The sequence below is a fragment of the Oncorhynchus kisutch genome, linkage group LG4 (assembly GCF_002021735.2).
Source record: "Oncorhynchus kisutch isolate 150728-3 linkage group LG4, Okis_V2, whole genome shotgun sequence".
In the NCBI taxonomy this organism is placed as follows: Eukaryota; Metazoa; Chordata; class Actinopteri; order Salmoniformes; family Salmonidae; genus Oncorhynchus; species Oncorhynchus kisutch.
In genome coordinates this window covers 32,606,936-32,621,272 of record NC_034177.2, presented here as the reverse complement: position 1 = coordinate 32,621,272, position 14,337 = coordinate 32,606,936, and the positions used below count along the sequence as shown (strand labels likewise).

The window sequence follows — 14,337 nt, the reverse complement described above, 5'->3', positions numbered from 1 at the left end:
TACCAATGTTACAAAATGATTATGCATTCTAAATAAATATTAATTTGAAAAAACAGATACTGTTTGAAGTATCCCAATTTTTGTCAAATGTTAAGTCAGTTCTGTGGTCTTCAGCAGAAATACATTTTGGCTATTCAAATCAGACACATTTCAAGAAAATATATTTTAGCAGTCTTTCCCGTCTGTCTCTCTGTATTACACTTGGTGTCTGATGTTATTTCTGAGGAATTGGAGCAGACAATTTTCATAATTCTCTGATGGATTGGACATTACTGTGGGGTAGAATAATATTTTTCCCTGTGAACAGAAGATGCAGAGGAGTACCTATCACTTTCAATCCCTGTAACAAGTTTTGCTCAGAGTTTTATGTGATTCCTAAACTCATAATGCTTTCTTTAAACACATTCAATGGGGAGAGCCTCTGTACAGGTAGCCATTATGCAGCTGTGGTGACAGTTAGGGTTGAACCCAGGTCGGAATGTATGAATCAGAAGATCCAATCTGCAATGCCTAGAGAACATGCCAATATGGAGAGCTAACTGCTAGTGGAAGGAGGATATGTTGGATTCACATTGACATGACAGGTTTGGCCATGGTTCCCAGTTATAACAAAGACAATTAATGTTATTCACAATTAATAACAATGTGAACATCCTCCAATACTCCAATAGATTAGTCCAATGTCTGCCAGTCTCAGGTATTTATTTAGCTAATAACCAGATTGAAGCTCTATAAAACTGTGTTGGAATTCTAGTGAAGCTCCTGTTTCAAGCCAAGCGTGAGGACCGATATAGATTGAGATGGTAGAAGAGAGAGAAATCATGTTTTGGCTCCTTGTCTCCCTCCGCCTCTTCATTTGGCTCGCTGCCTCCACCCCACCATGACTCTGACACATGCCAGCAGTATCAACCTCTCATTAGACATGCAGCATAACAGAATGCTAGTTTTACCCGGGAAGAGTTCATTACAGGGATACAATATGCAGATAATGCAAGTCCACATATCATTTCAGACATATAATGTATTCTAAGGCTCTGTTAGTGTTTTTATTTCATTTATTTTATGAGGATGTCCGTTCTAGTCATTACAATTCTATGGTTAGATCATCCCTCTGGCTGCCATCTTTAGACAATCATACAGATGTGGCGATGGAGCACTAGGATTAAAGGTTTTGATTGGCGGAAAGCCATGCCCAACGAGAGTTTATTAGGCTCTCATAAAGTGAATTTAAGGTCTTTGGAGGAGCTGCATGCAGGGCTTAAGGTCTGTTCTTCTCTGGAAACTGGAGACAGTCTGTGATTGTAACACGATACAAAAGGAGATTTTCTAAGCTGATTATTATGAGTCAATTATTATAAGTCAATTGAGTTCGACGGGAAATATCACCAGTGTTGGAAAATAAGTGATCCTACACGTGTGGTGAAATGTTCAGAGAAGAGTTACAGGAGAGGAGAGAGGATTAGATGAGTGGAATGGAATGGAAGAGAGATAATGATAATATGAACCTTTACAGAAACTAAGATGGAATGTCAATGTCAGAGCTCTGATGGATCCATATGGATGACCTTGGAAGCTCTGACATTCCCAAAATAATTCTGACCTGTAAACGCATTCCTGGAGTGCGTCCATTCGAGAGCATATTTCCACAGATCTAAAGGGCAGATTCTATTGATCTCTATAGTGTAGCACCTGTGAACCAGACATAAACTGGGTCCACATCCAGAAAAAACCAACCAGTTAGATTGAATTAGTCCTCTCCTCCACCCTGTTCTCCTGGCTAGCAGATATTATGATAATATTGTGATAGTTCAGCTCCTTAGGGCTACAAACAAAGACTTTAACCACATACCTCTATCTCCTTGATCTGCCTTCAAGGCCTAGACACACTAAAGCATTCCCGCTATTCGTGTGTGTGTGTCGGTGTGTCGGTGGGTGTGTCGGTGGGTGTAAATGCAGGCAGAGACCATGAGACACATTAAAGCGTAGAAGTTTTTCATTCCATTATGATAGGATAAGCCAGCAGGCTTCTACAGAATGTTCTACCAGCCAGAACACGCTACAGCAGAGAGAGAGAGAGAAAGGCGGGATGGAAGAAGTTCAGGGTTGACTGTGATAGTAGCCTCAAGCCTGTTCCAGTGCCCACTATCTACTCTCTCCTCTCCTCTCCTTTCCTGTGGTTAAGTGAATGTCAGTCACAGAGACACCTCTCCCTTTGGAGAATGTCTGTCTGTCTGCCTGCCTGCAGCTCCTCTCCCCCAGGCTAGTTATGAATGTTTCCACTGGACACAAACTGGTTGAATCAAATTTGTTTCAACATATTGTGACTTTGGATCTATGTTTGAAACCTATTTGGATTTGCAAAAAGTCCTCAACCAGTAGTGTTTTTATATAATTTCAAACAGAATTGCAAAGATTGAAATTAGGTTAAACTTAAACTGAAATACAATGACTTAAACTGACTAACAGGTTGTTACATCAATCTAATTTCACCGTAATCATCAAAACTATGTATATGTTGAAAACTCTCCACACCATAGTGCAATCCAAGCTCATCACAAATATAAGAACCATGGGACTGAACACCTCCCTCTGCAACTGGATCCTGGACTTCCTGAAGGGCAGCCCCCAGGTGGTGAGGGTAGGCAACCACACATCCGCCATGCTGACCCACAGCACTGTGTATCCTCAGGGGTGTGTGCTTAGTGCCCTCCTGTACTCCCAGTTCACCCACGGATGCGTGGTCATGGACACCAATTTTTCAGATGACACAACAGTGGTAGGGCTGATCACCAACGACAATGAGACAGCCTATAGGGAGGAGGTCCGAGCCCTGGCAGTGTGGTGCCAGGACAACAACCTATTCCTTAACGTGAGCAAGACAAAGGAGGTGATCATTGGATCTATCATTGTCAAACACACCAAAACAGTTGTGAAGAGGGCACAGCAATGCCTATTCCGACTTAGGAGGCTGAAAATAAGTGAGTTATACAGCTGCGCTATCAAGAGCTGACTGCTTGCATCCCCACTTGGTATGGAAACTGCCTGCCATCCAGGACCTCTATACCAGGTGGTGTCAGAGGAAGGGTAAAAAAATTGTCAGACTCCAGCCACACAAGTCATAGACTTTTCTCTCTGCTACCGCACGGCATGAGAGTTTTGTTTATTATATTCTGAGTGTCCTTTATTTTTTATTTTTTGCAAACTTCAAGTGGGCTGTCATGTGCCTTTTACTGAGGAGAGGCTTCCTTCTGGCCACTCTAGCATAAAGGCCTAATTGGTGGAGTGCTGCAAAGACGGTTGTTCCTCTGGAAGGTTCTCCCATCTCCACAGAGGAACTCTGGAGCTCTGTCAGAGTGACCATCAGGTTCTTGGTCACCTTCTTGACCAAGGCTCTTCTCGCCCGATTGCTCAGCTTGGCCAGGCAGATAGCCTGGTTCGAAACTTCTTTCATTTCTTTCATTCTTTCATTTCTTTCTTTCTTTTCTGCCGTGTAGTTCTTGGCTGATCCCTCACCTTCCTCATGATCATTGATGCCCCACGAGGTGAGATCTTGCATGGAGCCCCAGACCGAGGGTGATTGACCGTCATCTTGAACTTCTTCCATTTTCTAATAATTGCGCCAACAGTTGTTGCCTTCTCACCAAGCTGCTTGCCTATTGTCCTGTAGCCCATCCCAGCCTTGTGCAGGTCTACAATTTTATCCCTGATGTCCTTACACAGCTGTCTGGTCTTGGCCATTGTGGAGAGGTTGGAGTCTGTTTGATTGAGTGTGTGGACAGGTGTCTTTTATACAGGTAATGAGTTCAAACAGGTGCAGTTAATACAAGTAATGAGTGGAGAACAGGAGGGCTTCTTAAAACCTGTTGAATCTAGGGGGCACTATTTTCATTTCTGGAAAAATAACGTTCCCAAAGTAAACAGGCTATTTTGTCAGGACAAGATGCTAGAATATGCATATAATTGACAGCTTAGGATAGAAAACACTCTAAAGTTTCCAAAACTGTAAAAATATTGTCTGTGAGTATAACAGAACTGATATTGCAGGCGAAAGCCCGAGAAAAATCCAATCAGGAAGGGACTCTTATTTAGAAAGCTCTGCGTTCCTATGTGTCCCTATTGAGCAGTGAATGAGATATCAACCAGATTCCTTTTTCTATGGCTTCCCTAATGTGTGGCGAACAGGGAGTACAGGAGGGGACTAAGCAAGCACCCTGAGGTACCCCAGTGTTTAGGATCAGCATGGCAGATGTGTTGTTGCCTACCCTTACCACTTGGGGGCTGCACATCAGGAAGTCCAGGATCCAGTTGTGAGGGAGGTTTTTAGTCCCAGGGTCCTTAGTTTAGTGATGAGCTTTGTGGGCACTATGGTGTTGAACACTGAGCTGTAGTCAATGAACAGCATTCTCACATAGGTGTTCCTTTTGTCCAGGTGGGAAAGGGCAGTGTGAACTGTGATTGAGATTGTGTCATCATTGGGGCGGAATACAAATTGGATTGGATCTAGGGTTTCCGGGATGATGGTGTTGATGTGAGCCATAACCAGCCTTTCAAAGCACTTCATGGCTACCGCCGAGAGTGCTACGGGGCGGTAATCATTTAGGCATGTTACCTTCACTTTCTTGGGCATAGGGACTATAGTGGTCTGCTTGAAACATGTAGGTATTACAGACAGGGAAAGGTTGAAAATGTCAGTGAAGACACTTGCCAGTTGGACGCATGCTTTGAGTACACATCCTGGTAATTCCTCTGGCCTGAGGAATTGTGAATGTTGACCTGTTTAAAGGACTTGCACACATCGGCTAAGGAGAGCGTGATCACACAGTCGTCTGGAACAGATTGTGCTCTCGTGCGTGCTTCAGTGTTGCTTGCCTCAAAGCGAGCATAAAAGGTTTTTACCTCGTCTGGTAGGCTCGCGTAACTTGGCAGCTCGCGCGTGTGTTTCCCTTTGTAGTCCGTAATAGTTTGCAAGCCCTGCCACATCCAACGAGCATCAGAGCCGGTGTAGTAGGGTCCAATGTTAGTCCTGTATTGAAACTTTGCCTGTTTGAAGGTTTGACTGAGGGCAGCTCTAGCCTTTAGCTCGGTGCCACTGTTGCCGGTAATCCATGGATTCTGGTTGGAATATGTCCGTACAGTCACTGATAGTAAAAGATAGTAGCTACCAAAACAATCGGATACCACGAAATTGGGGAGAAAAAGGGGTCCATTTTTTTTTTAAATGAGCTTTCTTGTTTGCTTATTGCCTTATACAGCTGGTTGAGTGCGGTCTTATTGCCAGCATCGGTTTGTGGTGGTAAATAGACGGCTACGAAGAATATAGATGAGAATTAGCTTTGTAGATAATGTAGTCTACAGCTAATCATGAGGTACTCTACCTCAGGCGGGCAATACCTCAAGACTTCTTTAATATTAGACATTGCACACCAGCTGTTATTGACAAATAGACACACATCCCCACCCCTTTATGTCCTGCGATGCACGGAAAACCTAACCAACTCTATATTATTCCCGTCGTCGCTCAGCCACAACTCTGTAAAAAATAACATAATACATATATTTTCGATCAAAAGAGATGGTAGCAACATTATGTACAAAATAAGTTACAAACAATGTGAAAAAGCAAACATTCAAGTCTTTTTCTTTATATTTACTATTATCTACAGTGTAGAATAATAGTGAGGACATGACAACTATGAAATAACACATATGGAATCATGTAGTAACCAAAAAAGTGTTAAACAAATCAAAATATATTTTATGTTTGAGTTTCTTCAAATAGCCAAACTTTGCCTTGATGACAGCTATGCACACTCTTGGCATTATCTCAGCCAGCTTCATGAGGAAGTCACCTGGAATGCATTTCAATTAACACGTGTGCCTTGTTAAAAGTTAATTTGTGGAATTTCTTTCCTTCTTAATGCGTTTGAGCCAATCAGTTGTGTTGTGACAAGGGAGGGGGTTATACAGAAGATAGCCCTATTTGGTAAAAGACCAAGTCCATATATGGCAAGAACAGCTCAAATAAGCAAAGAGAAATGACAGTCCATGACACAAAGGTCAATCAATAATGAAAATGTCAAGAACTTTTAAAGTCTCTTCAAGTGCAGTCACAAAAATCATCAAGCGCTATGATAAAACTGGCTATCATGACGAACGCCACAGGAATTATTTACCTTTATTTAACCAGGTAGGCAAGTTGAGAACAAGTTCTCAATGGGAGACCCAGAGTTACCTCTGCTGCAGAGAATATGTTCAATAGAGTTACCATCCTCAGAATTTGCAGCCCAAATAAAAGGTTCACAGTGTTCAAGTAACAGACACATCTCAACATCAACTGTTCAGAGGAGACTGCATGAAATCAGGCCATCATGATCGAATTGCTGTTAAAGAAATCACTACTAATGGACACCAATAAGAAAAAGAGACTTGCTTGGGCCAAGAAACACCAGCAATGGACATTAGACTGGTGGAAATCTGTCCTTGGTCTGATGAGTCCAAATTTGAGATAGGTGAACGGATGATTTCTGCATGAGTGGTTCCCACTGTGATGCATGGAGGATAATAGTAAGACGAGACATGCTTTGGCCAAGAAACAGGAGTAATGCACACTAGATCGGTGGAAATTTGTCCAAATTGGAGATTTTTGGTTCCAACCGCAGTGTCTGTGATTTATTGAGATTTCAAGGTACACTTAACCAGCATGGCTACCACAGCATTCTGCAGCAATACACCATCCCATCTGGTTTGCGCTTTGTGGGACTATCATTTGTTTTTCAACAGGACAATGACCCAACACACCTCCAGGCTGTGTAAGGGCTATTTTACCAAGAAGAAGAGCGATGCAGTGCTCCATCAGATGACCTGGTCTCCACAATCCCCCGACCTCAACCCAATTGAGGAGATTTGGGATGAGTCGGACAGCAGAGTGAAGAAAAACCAGCCAACAAGTGCTCAACATATGTGAGGACTCCTTTAGGACTGTTGGAAAAGCATTCCAGGTTAAACTGGTTGAGGGAATGCCAAGAGTGTGCAAAGCTGTCATCAAGGCAAAGGGTGGCTATTTGAAGACTCTCAAATATAAAATATATTTAGATTTGTTTAACACTTTTATTATTTACTACATAATTCCATGTGTGTTATTTCATAGTTTTGATGTCTTCACAATTAATCTACAATGTAGAAAATAGTTCAAATACCTTTTGAATGAGTAGGTGATCTAAACCTCTTGACTGGTAGTGTATATCTCTAAGATGTATATCTCACACCTGCTGTGCGTAACAGTTGCAAGAAGGTAGTGGATTAGAGGCTGGCGAATCGGGAGTCAATGCATATAAACGAGGACTATATATAAGAGTATCAAAAACAGACAAATCAAATCCCCTCCCAAAAAATGTGTCACGTGCACATGGTTAGCACATGTTAATGCGAATGTAGCGAAATGCTTGTGCTTCTAGTTCCGACAATGCAGTAATAACCAACGAGTAATCTAACCTAACAATTTCCCAACAGCTACCTTTTACACACAAGTGTAAAGGGATGAAGAATATGTACATAAAGATACAGTGCCTTGCAAAAGTATTCGGCCCCCTTGAACTTTGCGACCTTTTGCCACATTTCAGGCTTCAAACATAAAGATATAAAACTGTATTTTTTTGTGAAGAATCAACAACAAGTGGGACGCCACCTTTTGTAGCGCCACCTTTTGCTGCGATTACAGCTGTAAGTCGCTTGGGGTATGTCTCTATCAGTTTTGCACATCGAGAGACTGACATTTTTTCCCATTCCTCCTTACAAAACAGCTCGAGCTCAGTGAGGTTGGATGGAGAGCATTTGTGAACAGCAGTTTTCAGTTCTTTCCACAGATTCTCGATTGGATTCAGGTCTGGACTTTGACTTGGCCATTCTAACACCTGGATATGTTTATTTTTGAACCATTCCATTGTAGATTTTGCTTTATGTTTTGGATAATTGTCTTGTTGGAAGACAAATCTCCGTGCCAGTCTCAGGTCTTTTGCAGACTCCATCAGGTTTTCTTCCAGAATGGTCCTGTATTTGGCTCCATCCATCTTCCCATCAATTTTAACCATCTTCCCTGTCCCTGCTGAAGAAAAGCAGGCCCAAACCATGATGCTGCCACCACCATGTTTGACAGTGGGGATGGTGTGTTCAGGGTGATGAGCTGTGTTGCTTTTATGCCAAACATAACATTTTGCATTGTTGCCAAAAAGTTCAATTTTGGTTTCATCTGACCAGAGCACCTTCTTCCACATGTTTGGTGTGTCTCCCAGGTGGCTTGTGGCAAACTTTAAACAACACTTTTTATGGATATCTTTAAGAAATGGCTTTCTTCTTGCCACTCTTCCATAAAGGCAAGATTTGTGCAATATACTGATTGTTGTCCTATGGACAGAGTCTCCCACCTCAGCTGTAGATCTCTGCAGTTCATCCAGAGTGATCATGGGCCTCTTGGCTGCATCTCTGATCAGTCTTCTCCTTGTATGAGCTGAAAGTTTAGAGGGACGGCCAGGTCTTGGTAGATTTGCAGTGGTCTGATACTCCTTCCATTTCAATATTATCGCTTGCACAGTGCTCCTTGGGATGTTTAAAGCTTGGGAAATCTTTTTGTATCCAAATCCGGCTTTAAACTTCTTCACAACAGTATCTCGGACCTGCCTGGTGTGTTCCTTGTTCTTCATGATGCTCTCTGCGCTTTTAACGGACCTCTGAGACTATCACAGTGCAGGTGCATTTATACGGAGACTTGATTACACACAGGTGGATTGTATTTATCATCATTAGTCATTTAGGTCAACATTGGATCATTCAGAGATCCTCACTGAACTTCTAGAGAGAGTTTGCTGCACTGAAAGTAAAGTTTTTGATTTGTTAAAAAGGTTTGAAATATCCAATAAATGTTGTTCCGCTTCATGATTGTGTCCCACTTGTTGTTGATTCTTCACAAAAAATACAGTTTTATATCTTTATGTTTGAAGCCTGAAATGTGGCAAAAGGTCGCAAAGTTCAAGGGGGCCGAATACTTTCGCAAGGCACTGTATATGAATGAGTGATGGTACAGAACGGCATAGGCAAGATGCAGTAGATGGTATCGAGTACAGTATATACATATAAGATGAGTTATGTAGGGTATGTAAACATTATATTAAGTGGCATTGTATAAAGTGGCTAGTGATAAATGTCACATATAAAAGGAAAGAGACAACCGTCTGGGCCACATTACAATATCAGAAGCAATAGATTATATGTGACATTTCAATTGTCCATTTTTGATACTCTTATACTATAGTCCTCGTTCATATGCATTGACTCCCCATTCGCAAGTCTCTAATCCACTATCTGCTTGTACCTGTTGCGCCTGTTAAGCACAGCAGGTGTGACTTAAGTACGTGTCTTCTTAATTTGTTTGTACAGCACTGATGAAGGTATGAAACCAAAACATACAGTATGCGCCATTCCTTTTTTGTATTATTTCAAGCATGGATTAAATTAATTATATTGTTTTTGCATCTTGGCCTCCTTGCGTTATACATTGTCATGGTTTTTAGTGTCAGTACTTTCTATTATATTGTCTGTATTTCCCCAGGTTCTAATCTCAGAGGATGTGGGCCATAATGCTGTGTTGATGGAAAATTAGAAGGAAGTAGATGTTATTGCAGAGTACTGGATCAAAGACCAAACTGTGTGGTGGCCCCCAAATAAATATGACAAAGTAATAAATGATTGGTCCACACACTCTCTTAAATGGAAGTCATTCCAGCTTCTGAGGATAAAACTGACATTGGGTAAATGGAAGATACATTATACTTAAAAATGCAACAAGTGAAAACTGCTGGTTGTTAAAAATGACTGTGCAATAGTTTGAAACCTCACCCCACCATTCAGAATCAAAACAGCAATGTGAAGATGTCAATCCCCAAAGCCAGTGAAGTGGAGATCTCCAAGAGAAACAGAAAGATAAGTACATTACAATTATTTGTAATGGTTATGTTTTAACACAATTTGACAGTTTGTGTAAATTCAATTTGCTTGGCATGGATTTCATTCTGTATCTTTTTTTATTCTGTATCTTTTTATTCTGTTGTGTTTAGAATCCCACCACCCGCAACTACTTCCTCCAAGTTACAGTACGTAAGTATAGTAGCCTGCAATGCTGATTACTAATCAGCCCCTTGTCCCTAAACCCTAACCACTGAACAACCGTCTTGCCTTTTTATTGACTGGGAGGACATTTTACCGCATTACTTTAACTGATTCTTTCAAATCTACAAGTGTGTGTGAAGGTAGCCTCAACCCAGACAGAATCACTCCATTTTTCACCATTGTTAGTGTAGTGAAACAAACGTGAAACTGAGCTGATATCCATCTGGATCACCAGGCTAGGGGGTAGGGGCTTGGGAGGTTAACGCCCAAGCCCCTATTCTGCTGTAGAATTTTGGTTTGGTAACGTGTTTAGGTTTACTTTTTAAGTCTTCCACTTAAAAAAAAAAACATGACAAATGTTTGTAGAAAAAGGCTGGATGGTATTTTACACTTGCATGTTTATTTTCAGGGAAAGGTCTACCCAAGCCCCCATCAAAATTTGCCCTGAAGAACCAGAACCTGTGCCACTGCTACCAAGAAGCAAAAGGCTAAAACACAGCACAAGCCACCAAGTAATGACGGTGAGGACCAATCTTCACAATTTAAGCCAACTCCTTACTCTTGATCATTTGTCTCAGAAAGCTATTCTAATTTAAAAAACTATTGGCATGATGTTGTCCAACCTTTTCTTACAGCGAATTCTCTTTGTCTCTCACATGGCTTAACCCTGGAGCATTAGGGCATGGTCTCTTTCTGACTTCTTAATTGTGGAATCCCCCTCACCAAATCGCTGCAAAGGATCAGACCATTTTCCTGTGACAGATGCAAGTATGAAACGCTCCATTTCAAACTTTGGTTAATGAAAGTTTGGTAAAATTAGATTGTGTTTAGTTTGCCTTATAAATTTATGTAAAAAGATGCTGGACTTATGTTACACTTGCATGTGTTATTTTTGTAGGCCAACCCAAGCCCCAACTAAAATCTGCTCCGACACACCAGAAAGCCAGTGCCACTAAGAAGCAAAAGGCTGCAAGCCAAGTATTGGTGGTGAGGGGAAATGGCAAACTAAAACACCACACAAGCCACCAAGTGTGGGGATAGAGAAATGGCAAACTAAAATGAACCGCAAGCCACCAAGTGATTATAGTGAGAGGATCCTTCACAACTTAAGCCAACTCCTATTTCTCATTCTTGACTGATGTATTTTTTTATTTTTTTATTTATTTATTTATTTTTTTTATTTTTTTTAATATATTTTTTTCAACTAGGCAAGTCAGTTAAGAACAAATTATTATTTTCAATGACGGCCTGGGAACAGTGGGTTAACTGCCTGTTCAGGGGCAGAACGACAGATTTGTACCTTGTCAGCTCGGGGGTTTGAACTTCCAACCTTCCGGTTACTAGTCCAACGCTCTAACCACTAGGCTAATTTTACCGAGAATTGCCATGATGTCCAATATTTTATTGCAGAAAATGTTGAGCTTTCATGCTCCAGGGATGGTCATGTGCGAGACTCTGCTTCTGCCTCTTGAGAGATCCCCCTCACCAAAGCATTGCAAAGGATCAGACCCTTTTCCTACGCCAGAAGCAAGTATGACACATTTCTTTTTAAACCATTTTTAATGATATTGAAATTAAGCTGTTTATACTTGGAAGTGAACAAATGTAAAACTACTTTGTTTCAGACTTTCAAGAGGCATATATCTCCTTTGTGAGATCCGTGACCTCTTAAAGACAGTCGCCCTAGTCCGGTTGAAGAATTCAATTTCAACCTGAACGAAACGGAGGAAGATTTACTAAAGATGGAAGATAAGCTAATGGAGAACGATTTTTGAAAATACATGGTGAGAAATTAAATGTTTCAATGGTATGAATTGAATGACATACCAAAAAGTACTGGATGTTAAAATCCTGTACATGTGTAATGCATTAGTGTCCTTTTGTAATATTACATTTATCTCTGATCTGAAATCTGGGGGAAAAGACATCCCGGACTGGGTGAAGAGAGTAATGCACTAGTAAACTGTTACATATTTGTTACAATTTTAAATTAGGTCATGGTGTGTTGCTTGTGAAGAACCTATATTGTGTTCTAGACTGAAACCAGACAAATGGCCTCATGTCAATGATGAATATGAAAGGAAACAAAGGGAAGGGGCCTTTGAGGACTCCAACCTTTGCAGCGTCATTGTAGGTACAGGGGAATCCAAATCATGACATTTTACCACATTTGAATATCTTCTCTAGATAATATTTGTTTCCCCCCTTTACAGCAGATGTGAGTCTTGGCGAATCAAAGACTACAGAGGCAGGAATACTACAGCCGATGTCAACTTGCCTGAAACATACACCCGACCGCAAGGGGGGCAGTGGGAGGGCCAATGAGTAAGGGAATGAAAAGCATGAAAGCCTGTTCCGAAGTCTCTGACAGAAATCCATTTTGGGGCTTTTTTATTTATGTTTTTGCATGGTAAATCTATTTTGTGATGCAATACATTTTTTATTCCAACCATTCTTGACTTCGACACAGTTTTTACATGGACAAAGGTTTACCCAATGTTGTTCCAAGTTACTGCTCTAATTGTGATACACAGATTGACAATAGCCAACAGTAGTATAAACCCTAAACCTCGAACATACATTTTGCAGCATGAGTAGAAATGTATCGGGGTGCTTTTCAAGAGCATTCTGGTTGATACAGTTTGTTTGTCCTATTCTTGACTCAGGCTATTATCCTTATTTAATGTAAAGAAGCCTACATCACAATGGCAACTACTTCTAAACATCTACTTAACACACTTCATGGATTGGTGTTAATACCCGTTGAATTCATGGTGCGTTTTGGGAAAATCCGATCATAATGTGTTCTTAACCTCACACCAATATTTAAATGTAGTTGATTATTCCTCAAGTATAATAATCAACTATAGTACCAAAATAACTGTAGGCTGTCTTTTTGAGTGGGTGAATAAAGGTTGAAATCTCAATGATCAACATCTCAACCAAATATTACCCACATTTACACGTTCAAATGACATGGTGTGCCCAGTGGGTTATTACTGTTATTGCTGTGGCGTTTATGATTGAACACATCAGCAAAGCCCAACACACAGCAAGGGTCTCTGTCAATATACCTGCCTATCATGCTCCACTAACCAAACAACTCTACTCTCTCCCTCCCTGTTGTTCTCCTTTCTCTCTTTTTCTCTCAATTTCTTCACTCGCTCTTCTCTCTTTCCTTCCCTGCCTCCCGGCCTCATCTCTCTCTTCTTAAATTATTCATGAACCTTCTACCTCTCATTTCCTCCTCTCTCCATTCCCTTTCCTTCTCCTGCCTCCATCTATATAATAAGGTAATTCAATGTGAGAATTTATCTAAACCAGTGTGGTGATGAGGGAAAATATTGCTGTTAAAGACAAGCCATAGCCAGGCACAGTGAGTCCTCATAGCAGGGTGCCATGTGGATATACCACGCTGTTCATTCCTGTTCCATGCCTCTGCCCCTTACACATATACAATTTATTGACCATAAAAATTCCACACGTACTCTCAACCATGGCCGACACCTTTTTTATGTAGAATTATCTGTGTTACTGTTGCTATATAATTTAAAATAACTGTGGAGAGAGAAGAGATGTGTTTAATACAAAGTCAGAGCCTCATAATCCCTAAAATATACTATTTAAATAAACAGACGAGAAAACACACACACAATGGACACACACATGCAAACACACGCACCAATGCATACACACCACTATACCCTCAGGAGTATTCCCATCTCTCAACCCACCGGTATAACAGTAGAGAAAGCCACATTGTGGAATGCCAACCACTGTGGTCTGAGGAAATAAACAATTCTCTATTCAACAACAAGAAGAACCAAAAGAAACACTCTAACATGCACCCAAGACAGTCAGGGAGAAAACACACACTTCACTAAACAATCTTCACTATGCCATATCTGAGGTTAAAAACTCTGACATTGAGTCATCTTTATACTCATTGACAGTTTCTCACAGCAGAGACTGTGTAGGTTTTAGATAACAGTAGATAACGATACTCTACACAGCATCAGTCAAAAGGTTGGACACACTTAGTCATTCAAGGGTTTTTCTTTATTTTGACTATTTTCTACATTGTAGAATAATAGTGAAGACATCAAAACTATGAAATAACACATCATGAATCATGTAGTAACTAAAAAAGTGTTAAACAAATAAAAATACATTTCATAT

General features: G+C 40.8%; 1 protein-coding gene across 2 annotated transcripts in view; it reads right to left on the bottom strand.

Moving 5' to 3' along the window:
- sema3e (sema domain, immunoglobulin domain (Ig), short basic domain, secreted, (semaphorin) 3E) overlaps positions 1-14,337 on the bottom strand; it is a 55,713-nt gene that overhangs the window by 38,483 nt on the left and 2,893 nt on the right. The gene's annotated exons all lie outside the window — the stretch shown is intronic.